This window comes from Hyperoodon ampullatus (assembly GCF_949752795.1).
Source record: "Hyperoodon ampullatus genome assembly, chromosome: 12".
Lineage (NCBI taxonomy): Eukaryota > Metazoa > Chordata > Mammalia > Artiodactyla > Ziphiidae > Hyperoodon > Hyperoodon ampullatus.
The window spans coordinates 14,773,533-14,785,245 of NC_136925.1; positions in this window are offsets into that span (position 1 = coordinate 14,773,533).

Genomic DNA, 11,713 nt, shown 5'->3' on the forward strand with positions numbered 1-11,713 from the left:
TGGACAGAATAAAAATTGGAGAGAAGAAAGCAATTTAGTATCAGTAATCCTACATTATTTTTTCTCCCCACATCAAAAGAAAGAGCAACAGACATTCCCCACATCTAATTATGTAGATTTCTGTATGGTATCTATTTTCTAAATTAAAATTACTTTGTCATAGAAGATAATTTGCAGGGACTTTTGTTTAAACTCGTCCAAGTTCTGTGACCTCAAATACCGATTGGCTCGAAGTAGTTAATGCAAGTGCATTGCTACTGTGCAATTGTTACTTTTAACTGCTAATAAGTGAAGACATTTTACTATTTTGAATTAAAGTCTATGCTTATTTTAATTCCTATTAATTGAATTAAATTCTGAAAAACATAACATCTTTTCTTTTAATATCATAATGGATGTTTAGGCTTCAAGTATGAGTAATTATTTTTCCCAGCACTTCTCCATCTAGTCCCCAGGAAACAACTCATCTTATTATCTACAGACTAACGTTGTGTTCTTGGTCACAGTCATATTTTCAGGGAAAACTCCATATGTTCTTGTGTAGGTAAATTGATCACTTAAATCCCCATGTCTGCAATGCTTACCTCCTAAGATGCCAGAGCAAAACCTGAGAAAGAAGAGAACAAGGAAGGTCTTGAAAATACTTTCTGGGGTTCATACTATGCCTTCCTTGGGGCAAGCAGTAGGGAAAATATCAATTCCTTATTTGTTTTTTGTCCAACACCACAGGAGTATCAGGTACCAGCAGTTTAAAATGTACCATTTTCTTCTGGAAGCACACTGGCCTATAACTAGCTTGCTGATACCTCTTCATTTACAACAATGTAAGCTATGTTTATAAAAATAAGAGTACAATTATTGGCTATACAAATCCAGATTAAGATCTGAGGCTGATCTTAATAATGAACTTAAGAGTGAAGTATACTGCAGTGATTTCCTCAATTCTGATTCAAACACAGATACATGTGAATAGACACAGCTATAACTTTTTTTCTAGCAAAACTTCAACCAGCATTTATTTATTAAAAACAAAATTCCTCCCAGCAATCTGGAATTCAAAATGATTTGGAACTAAAACATCTAATAAGCTATTGAGTAAAGACCAAAGAAATACAAACAGCCTTAAAGCAAACATGAGAAGCAGTGATCACTTGTGTCTGTCTAGTTCACAATTCAGAGTAAGTGATTGTTTTGGATCATGCACATATAGTGTCAACCAGGAAAATAGCAGTTTCACTCAATTGCCCTGAGAAAATGAAGAAATCCCTTGAAAAAATAAAAGATGAAGCCAGAGTGCTAGGAGCAAATTGTTAATAATTGTTACGGTACTTAATTGGCTCATAAATGCTTCACTCACTCTAACATATCGACCAGTCCCTTCAGAGGAAGATTCAAGTCCCATAAAATAGTTTCCATTTGCTAGTAAAGCACTAGGCTGGGAAGACAAAACATGCTTGGTAGAAAAAATGAAGCTAATTTTATGCACATTCTTTCAGTTATGCTGAGCCCTTACCCTATTCTTTCATTGATCTCAGTGAGGCCAACGTCAGTCCTGAGAATTCTTCTGGTATGTGTGTTCTGACTCTCTGCATGGCTCCAACCACAGGTCTGAATATTCCTGGTACTCTTCCCTTCAGAATGTTCCATGCTTGGGAGATAAAAAGACCATTGACAATGATGAACACCATGGTACATATGATTAGTTTTCTCCAGCAAAATTGCCTTGTGGTACCACTGCCATCCAAGCATTCCCTCTGCTTTGAGAGTTGGAGTTTTTATGATCTTAAATAGCCTAGGTTATAAACTAAATTCTGGTATCTAAAATGCTTTTTAAAATGCTCAAGAAACACTCTATCCCCTATGGATTTTCTTTTTATGTGTCCCCTCAATCTATAAACCTGACAGAGTACTTAGGTACAGGAAAATCTTATGGACAGACCTTCATTTTATCACCGTCTGGATCCAGAAATCTCTCCTCATGTAATCTGAAGATTAAAGGTACAAACGAATATGTTTTCTGACCTGCTGTTAACATTGGTAATTAATGTCCACTGTCCAAGAAGATAGCAGATGGGAAAAAAATTAGGTTACACCAAGGGATATTATTTCATATAATCTCTAGTTGTGGATGTGCACCAGAAAAGTGACTCTTCAAAGTATGTTTTTTGAAAAGTCTGTTATGGTTGAAACGTTTTTTGTTTTTTTGTTTTTTTTTGACCATGAAGCAAATAACACAGATTTGGTGCTATTTTGAGGATTCATATATTTCCTTTCTCAAAAGTTTTGTATTAAGTGGTCTCTATAATAATTGCAGTCTTGTCACACTGTTTTTAGCTGTGTATAGCTGGCACCATAAAACTCATATCATAGCTTAGGGTAAATGTTTCCTAAGTAAATCACATGACTGTACTTATGGTTTTGAAGTATGTGCTGACTTAAAGTGAGCATTACTCTCCGTGTCTCTGTGTGCAGAGGAGACATATATATTCCTCCATTCATGTGTCTTTAACTTGTTCTTTTTATCCACTTGCCTTCCAAGCTCATGTATGTTAGTGAAACTCTATGGTATAAAATAATATGAGCTGCATACCCACACTTCATGAATATGAAATTTTGTATTGTGTTTCTCGGCAATAATTCTTTTTCTTTCTTTCTTTCTTTCTTTTTTGTTATATACCATCATCTCCACTACTGCCCTGGTTAGTAGTGACTGGCTCTGCTAGCATTATTTGGCTGCTACGTCTTCTTTTCCCATTATTCTATTGTTTCCTTCCAACCTTTTTATTTTTTGTATCTTCCATCTCCATCTTGCTTCTCCTGTACTTTTAATTTTCTATCAAAAACTGTTAACTCTTTTAGATAAGCAATATGTATTTTTATTTGTGAAGGATTTCCATAATGTAAGCCTTATCATATCTGGTATTTGGGCTTGTAGCTTATTAGCTCTTTTTAAAAAATTTAATTATTTGTTTGTTCAAATAGTGAATGCTCAGTTAAAAATATCTTTTTGCTTTTAGTTTGATTTTTTTTTTATTTTAAATTCTAAGCCTGGCACTATGCTGAAAATCTAAGTTCCCCAAAAGATTAATCTCTGAATTACAGATAATTTATAAAAGAGCCTCAACTATAACAAAAAATAGATGCATTTTCAGCATAATATAATCCATATTCATTTTCTGACTTGAGTATTCCTTTTTCTTTGATTAAATTGAAACAGGTGGTAACTTTAGTCACTACTCATTATCTTATAATCATCACATAGAATTTTACTGAAATTCTTATAAAATGTCATGATTAGAACTATTTCAGTTTTTTTTGTTGCTGTTGTTCATGGTTCAATGCATGATAACCATTATCACTCAAGGAAATATTTAATCTAAGAACACTATTACTCAATGAATGAATCACAAATTTTTTCATCATAATTCATTTATGCATACTTAGACATAGGAAAATAGATACATGCAGAGTAAAGAATCACTTTGACATTGAAATATACAATTTAAGCATGAAAATTCAAATTGTCAAGAAATACCTAAAGAAAAGATTACTGTGTAAATTATTCATTATTTTATTCAGCATTTGAATAGTGTGGACATTGGGGCACATCACTTAAATAAATAAAATGAGAAATCTAAATAAGAAGCTCCCTTTCTGTATTCAAATATGGTTTCAGAAAAAAAGAAAAAAAGAAAAAACTTAAAAGTAGGATAAATATGAGTCTTCCAAACACAACAATAACATATTTGGAATTAACCATGAAGATGCCATTTAAATATACATAATTCAATAAGTGAGTGGAAGTGGCTGGATCGTGATAATCATTTGTGAGGTGAGAGTAAAATAATGGGGCATTTTTATCATGTGATACCTGACCAGATTCTTTCAAATATATAAAAAAAATCCATTTCACTTCTCTTCTCCACTGTGCTTGCAAAACAGGTTAAATTAACCCTGCCCTGATGATATAGAAAAGGATGCCTGAGAAGTGACTCTTAGAGGAACAGAAGAAATGGCCTCTCAGGATCTGAGGACTGCACTGTGCCCAAAGTGGGTCCCATTCCAGAAAAGGGTTTAGGAGGAAAACCAATAGGAAAATAAACAAACAAGCATTTCAACAGCAATCCAGTGAGTTGTTAAATATATTTTGTCCACTCAAAATATTGGAACTTTTCATTTAAAAAAGAAAGGATTTTAGAGAGATACAATATAAGTTTCACCTTTTACCAGGAAATTACAGTTTTATTGATCATTCTGAGTACTAAGGTATTTTGTTAAGTAGAATTTTAATAAAACGTCATAGATAAATCAAATGGATTAAAAACATCTGATATGCTAAGTAGCAACTATGTCACCAAGCAAGAAATATGAGAAAGAGAAGGCTTTTCCAGAATGGCATCTTACATGTTTTCTAATTAAAAAAACATCAGAGTAAGAGATACGATTTCTTTAAGCAAGTGACTCTAGTAATGAATGACAGACTCTATTATTTAGTCTAGGAACTAGAAAAGGAACTCAGGCAGAAAACAAATGAAGCCTCACGTGCATATATTTGAAGCAGTGTGGTATACCTATGGAGTTATTGCAGGACATGTTATATAAGAAATACATTTTAATACAGCTAGAGGATGACAAGGGGAATAGTTGAACTGGACACATATGACTAATAATCTCAAAATACCAAAAGAGCATTTTGTTGTAATTAGTTATACAAGTTCAGCAATTGGCCGGGCATAGGAGAATTAAGAAGATAGATGGAGGCTTTCCTGGTGACACAGTGGTTAAGAATCAGCCTGCCAATGCAGGAGACACAGGTTCTAGCCCTTGTCCTGGAAGATCCCACATGCCATGGAGCAACTAATCCCGTGCATCACAACTACTGAGCCTGAGTTCTAGAACCCCCGAGCGACAACTAATGAAACCAGCATGCCTAGAGCTCGTGCTCCGCTACAAGAGAAGCCACTTCAGTGAGAAGCCCACGCACTGCAATGAAGAGTAGCCCTCGCTCGCTGAAACTAGAGAAAGCTCGTGCACAGCAACGAAGATCCAATGCAGCCAAAAATAAAAAATAAATTTAAATATATACATAAATTTATATATTAAAAAAAGAAGATTGATAGTGATCCTGCTGCTCTACCCTAAAGAACAAATATGTCTAACAGTTACAATGCTCTGACACAATATACGTGAGGCTATGAACTTGCTGATATGGTAATTCATGGAGGGATAGAAGTTTGATTGCACCATTACTCTGTATAATTTAATATTTAATCTAAATTGGTAACCCATGTGGCAAGGATCACAGAAAATGTGGTTGTTTTTAACTGCAATAACAATAGGTATTACACAATCTCTAATAGAGGAAGAAACAGTCAAATTCTTTGCTTCTCAGGGAAAACTAAATGCCAGATAACACTTATCTTGCAGAACCTCTTGGTGATCTGTGGTACAGAATTTAAGTTCCTCATTAGTCTTTTATTAGTGTAATCCAGTTCTCTTGCTCTGGGGTAGACAACGGGATGTAGAAGTTTAAAAGACATTTTTCTAGCACTAATAGGCAAACACTTAATACATAATGCATTTAACATACTATGTTTACACAAATTACCCCTAGTTTTGTTCCCAGCAGACATATTTTAGGATCTCATGGAATTGAAGATTGGAACATCTTTGCTCTTACTGAACAAATTTCTTCTTAGAAGTTCTGTAACAATGCCATATGGAAAAAAATGTTTTCACATTTCTTTTATTCATCAGATATTACATGAGAAGATCTACACAATTACTGAAAAAAGAAAACAGAATGAAATGAAACCACTTACAACATATTTATTTTATTGGTGATAATATGAAATTTTATTACTCTATTCGTTTTATCACTTACACGTTTATTGTTTACAAAAGGACACATTCTTTATACTCAGAAAAGATCACAAAGTATAAAAGTAAAAAAAATATACTATACTACTACTACTAATAACTAATACTTATATATCATCTACTATGGGACAGGCACTGTTACAACTACTTTAAATATAGTAACTGATTTTACCTACACCTAGGGTAGGTATCACCCTTTCCTCAATTGTAAGGATGTGGAAACTGAGGCATGGGGAGGCTATGTAAGCTAATAAGTGGCAGCAACAGTCAGTTGAGTCTACATTCTTAACCACAATAAGTTTGGTTCTGTAAAGGAATAATTAAGAGATAGAATGGAAATCACATTTGGAATAAAATGAAATGAAATAGCTTATTAACTCTATAGATATACCCATTTGTGTTCAAAATTGTATCATTAAATAATAACCATAAAATGCAATGCTTTGCTACAGGTTGTCTTCCAGTCATTTGGTCAAATCTAGATATATTTAAAAATAGATGCTTAAGTACATCTTTCTAAATATTTTCAGAATATGTAAATATTCCTTGATAGATTCTATCAAAGAACCTCTTGTGATAACTTAAACAAAACACTTTATAAAGGCTACATATTCTGTAGTAGTTGTGCTTTATTTGGCTTTTTAAAAATAATGTAAGAGGGGTATCAAGACAGAGGAGAGGTAGACTTTGAACTCACTTTCTTCCATAGACACACCAAAATTGCAACTACTTATAAAGTATCTATCTGTGAGAATGACCTGAGGCCGAGCAGAAAAAAAAAAAAAATCCACAACTAAGTATATAAACAAAGAGCTACAATAAGATGGGTAGGAGGGGTGGAGACTTGGTCTAGTCAGGATCCACACCCTTAGGTTAGTAACTTACAAGTGGGAGGAATCACAACTGCAGATTTCCTCCCTGCCTGTGCAGAATGCTCGTCAAGATCCCCAAGTGGGTCTGCCTCTGCACTGGGAATCAGAGCATGTAAGAATTTGCATGTTCCCTTTAAGAAAAGAGTCTCTCTTTCCTATAGTTCTCCAGATCTTCTGAATGCAAGCCTTACTGGTTTTCAAAACCTGCATTTCTGGGGGCTTATCTTCTCTGTGCAGGATCTCTGATTGGGGACCCTGAGTGAGGTTTAGGCAGGAGGCAGCTGGGATTATCCTAGGGACTGAAATGCTCACAGAAGTCATTTGGGGATATTGGTCTATTGTGCTTACACTGTGTAAGCACCATTTTAGAATTCTTTCTCTAGCCTGTTAGTACAGAGGCCTGACCATTCACCAATGGGCTACAGCAGACAGGCACTGCTGGTTTGCACAGCCAGCCAGGCTGGAGCCATCTCTGTCCACCAGCATGCCCACTGTAATCAACCCTGCCACAACCAAAGGTCACACAGAGCTCACATAGTGGTTATTCCTGGAGCATCAAGTTGTGGTAGCCAGAGGGAAGCAACCTGCTGGGACCCATAGGTTGTCTCCTATATAAAGCTACTTCTCCAAGATTAGGAAAAGAAACAGACCTACCTAATACATAGAAATAAACACAGAAGATTAAGTAAAATGCGGTAACAAATGTTACAAACAAAGGGAAAAGTCAAAACCTCAGAAAACAACGAAATACAATGGTATAAGCAATCTTACTGATAGAGTTTAAGGTAATGATTATAAAAGCACTGATCTTAGAAGAATGGATTAATATACTGAGAACATCATCAAGTTAGAAAACATAAAAAGAATCAGTCAGAGCTGAAGAATCAATAACTAAAATTTAAAAATACACTAGAAAGAATCAACAGATTAGATAATACCAAAGAATACATCAGCAATCTGGAAGACAGAGTAGTGCAAATCAAACAGGCTGAACAGAAAAAAGAAAAAAGAATTAAAAAAATTAACATAGTTTAAGTGACCTCTGAGACTACATCAAGCATTCTGACATTCACATTATAGGGATACAAGAAGAAGGGAGAGAAAGGGGCCGATAACTTATTTGCAGACTTAATCGCTGAAAACTTCACTAAACTGGGGGAGGAAACATACATACAGGTTCAGAAAGCACAAAGAGTCCTAAACAAGATGAACCCAATTTGATCTATGCCAAGACACATTATAATTAAAATGTAAGGGAATTTCCTTGGTGGTCCAGTGGTTAAGACTTCACCTTCCAATGCAAGGGGTGTGGGTGCAGTACCTGGTAGGGGAGATAAGAGCCCACATGCCTCACAATCAAAAACACAAAACATAAAAACAGAAGCAATATTGTAAAAAAGTCACTAAAGACTTTAATAAATAAAAAAAATTTAAAACTTTAAAGATAAAGAGTCTTTTTTTTTTTTTTTTTTGCTGTACGTGGTCCTCTCACTGTTGTGGCCTCTCCCATTGTGGAGCACAGGCTCCAGATGCACAGGTTCAGCGGCCATGGTTCACGGGCCCAGCCGCTCCATGGCATGTGGGATCTTCCTGGACCGGGACAAGAACCCGTGTCCCCTGCATCGGCAGGCAGACTCTCAACCACTGTGCCACCAGGGAAGCCCAAGAAAGATTCTTAAAAGCAGCAAAAGGAAACCAACTAGTTACATAAATGGGAACTCCCACAAGACAATAAGCTGACCCTTCAGCAGAAACTGCAGCCAGAGGATGTGGCATGGTATATTTACACTGCTGAAAGGAAAAAAAAAAAAAAAAAAACTACAGCCCAGAATACTCTGCCCAGCAAAGTTACCATTCAGAATTGAAGGAGAGATACACAGTTTTAAGACAAGCAAAATCTAAAAGAGTTTAGTGACACTAAAATGTTTTTACAAGAAATATTAAAGAGATTTATTAAAGCAAAAAAGAAAAGACAACAAAAGTAAGAAAATTATGAAAGAAAAAAAAAGACTCACTGATAAAAGCAAATATACATGAAAGGGAGTGTATTATCACTTATAAACAAATAGAAAGTTTAAAAGACAAAAGTAGTAAATTTATCTATATCTATAGTAAGTATTTAAGGAATACACAAAATTAAAAGATGAAAAATATGACACCAGAAACATAAAATGAGTAACAAGTAAACATGTAGGGCTGTTAGAATGTGAACTTAAGAGATCATCAAATATATATATATATATATATATATGCATATATATATATGCATATATATATATATGCATATATATATGAATATATAGTTATATATCTATATCTATCTATAATATCTATCTATCTATCATCTATCTATCTATAGTTATATGTGAACTTCATGGTAAACACAAACGAAAAACCTATCCTAGATGTACATAAAAAAAGAGAAAGTAGGGCTTCCCTGGTGGTGCAGTGGTTGAGAGTCTGCCTGCTGATGCAGGGGACACGGGTTCGTGCCCTGGTCCGGGAAGATCCCACATGCCGCAGAGCGGCTAGGCCCGTGAGCCATGGCCGCTGAGCCTGCACGTCCGGAGCCTGTGCTCTGCAACGGGAAAGGCCACAACAGTGAGAGGTCCGCATACCACAAAAAAAAAAAAAAAGAGAGAGAGAAAGTATACAGACATAATACTAGAAACAATTATCAAATCACAAGGAAAGAGAGCAAAAGTAAAGAAAGACACAAAGAAGTACTACAAAACAAACCAGAAAAAAAATTAACAAAATGACAAGTACACACCTATCAATAAATACTTTAAATATAAATGGACTAAATATTCCATTCAAATGACATAGAGTGGCTGAACAGATACAAAAACAAGACCCATCTATATGTTGCCTACAAGAGACTAATTTCATATATAAAGACACACATAGCCTGAAAGGGAGGGGTTGGAAAAAGTTATTCCATGCAAATAGAAATGAAACAAAAGCTAAGGTAGTAAATAATCGTATCATACAAAATAGACTTTAATACAAAGACTACAACAAGAGACAAAGAAGAACATTACATAATGATAAAGGGATTAATCCAATTAGAAGCTATAACACTTGTAAATATATATACACCCAATTAGAAGTACCTAAATACATTAAGGAAATATCAACAGACATAAAGGGAGAAATTGACAGTACTATTATAATAGTAGGTATTACATCATAATAGTACATCAAAGAAAATATCATTCGGAGAGGAAAAAATATTAGATACATTAGACATCATAGGTCATATTAACCTAATAGATATATACAATACATTCCATCCAAAAATAGCAAAATACACACCCTTTTCAAATGCACATGAAAGGGTAGATAACATGCTTGGCCATAAGACAAGTCTCACTAATTTAAGAAAACTGAAATCATATCAAGCAACTTTTTCCAACAGAATGATATGAGATTAGAAATTAACTGCAAAAAAAATGTGGAAAAACATAAACATATGAAGTCTAAAAATATGCTACCAAAAAAAAAAAAAAAAAAAACAATGGGTTAACAAAGTAGTCAAAGAGAAAATCAAAAAATACATGGAGGAACTTCCCTGGCAGTCCAGTGGTTAAGAATCTGCCTTCCAATGCAGAGGATGTGGGTTCAATCCCTTTTTGGGGAAATAAGATCCCACCTGCTGCAGGCCAACTAAGCCCACGTGCCACAACTACTGAGCCTGTGTGCTCTAGAGACCGTGCACCACAACTAGAGGACCCACTTGCCACAACTATTGAGCCCATGCACTCTGGAGCCCGAGCGCCACAACTAGAGAAAAGCCCGTGCACCACAATGAAGAGCCTGCACATTGCAACAAAAGATTCCACATGCTGCAACAAAGATCCCACATGCTGCAACTAAGATCTGATGCAGCCAAATTAATTAAATAAAAATACTTGGAGACAAATGAAAATGGAAACACAACTTTCCAAAATCTACAGGATATAGAAAAAACAGTTCCAAGAGGGAAGTTTATAATGATACAGGCCTATGTCAGGAAACAAACAAACAAACAAAAATCTCAAATAAACCACCTAACTTTATGCTTAAAAAAAAACTAGAAATAGAAGAACAAAAAACCCCACAAAGTTAGCAGAAGAAGGAAATAATAAAGATTTGGGTGGAAGTAACTGAAATAGAGACTAAAAATACAATAGAAAAGATCAATGAAACTAAGAGCTGGTTCATTGTAAAGATAACAGGAAAATCGTAAAACTCTAGCCAGACTCATCAAAAAGCAAGATAGAGGAAAAAATAATTAAAATCTAAAACAGAAGAGGGAAAGTTACAACCAATACCGCAGAAGTGCAAATAATCAGAAGAGATTACTACAAACAATTATGTCAACAAATTTGATGACCTAGAAGAAATGGACAAATTCCTAGAAATGTACTGTCTTCTAAGACTGAATCAGGAAGAAATAGAATAACTGAACAGACTGATTACTAATAATGAAATTGAATCAGTAATTAAAGAACTCCCAACAAACAAAAGTCCAGGACCAGAGAGCTTCACAGTTGAATTCTACCAAATATTGAGAGAAGGGTTAACACCTAATTATCTCATGTTATTCCAAAAAAACTCATGATGAAAAAAATGTTTCCAAACTCATTCCATGCTCCAACATCTCCCTAAATGCAAAGTGAGACAAAGGCACCACAAAATAGAAAATTACAGGCCAAAGGCACTGATGAACATAGATGCAAAACTCCTCAACAAAATATTGGCAAATCAAATGCAACAATACATTACAAGGATAATAAACCATGATCAGGTGGGATTTATCCCAGGGATGTAAGGATGATTCAACACCTTCAAATCAATCAGTGTGATATGTTACATTATCAAAATGAAGGATAAAAGTTATATGATTATTTTGAGAGATGCAGAGAGATCTTTGACAAAATTCAAGATCCACTTATGATTAAAACTCTCAACAATGT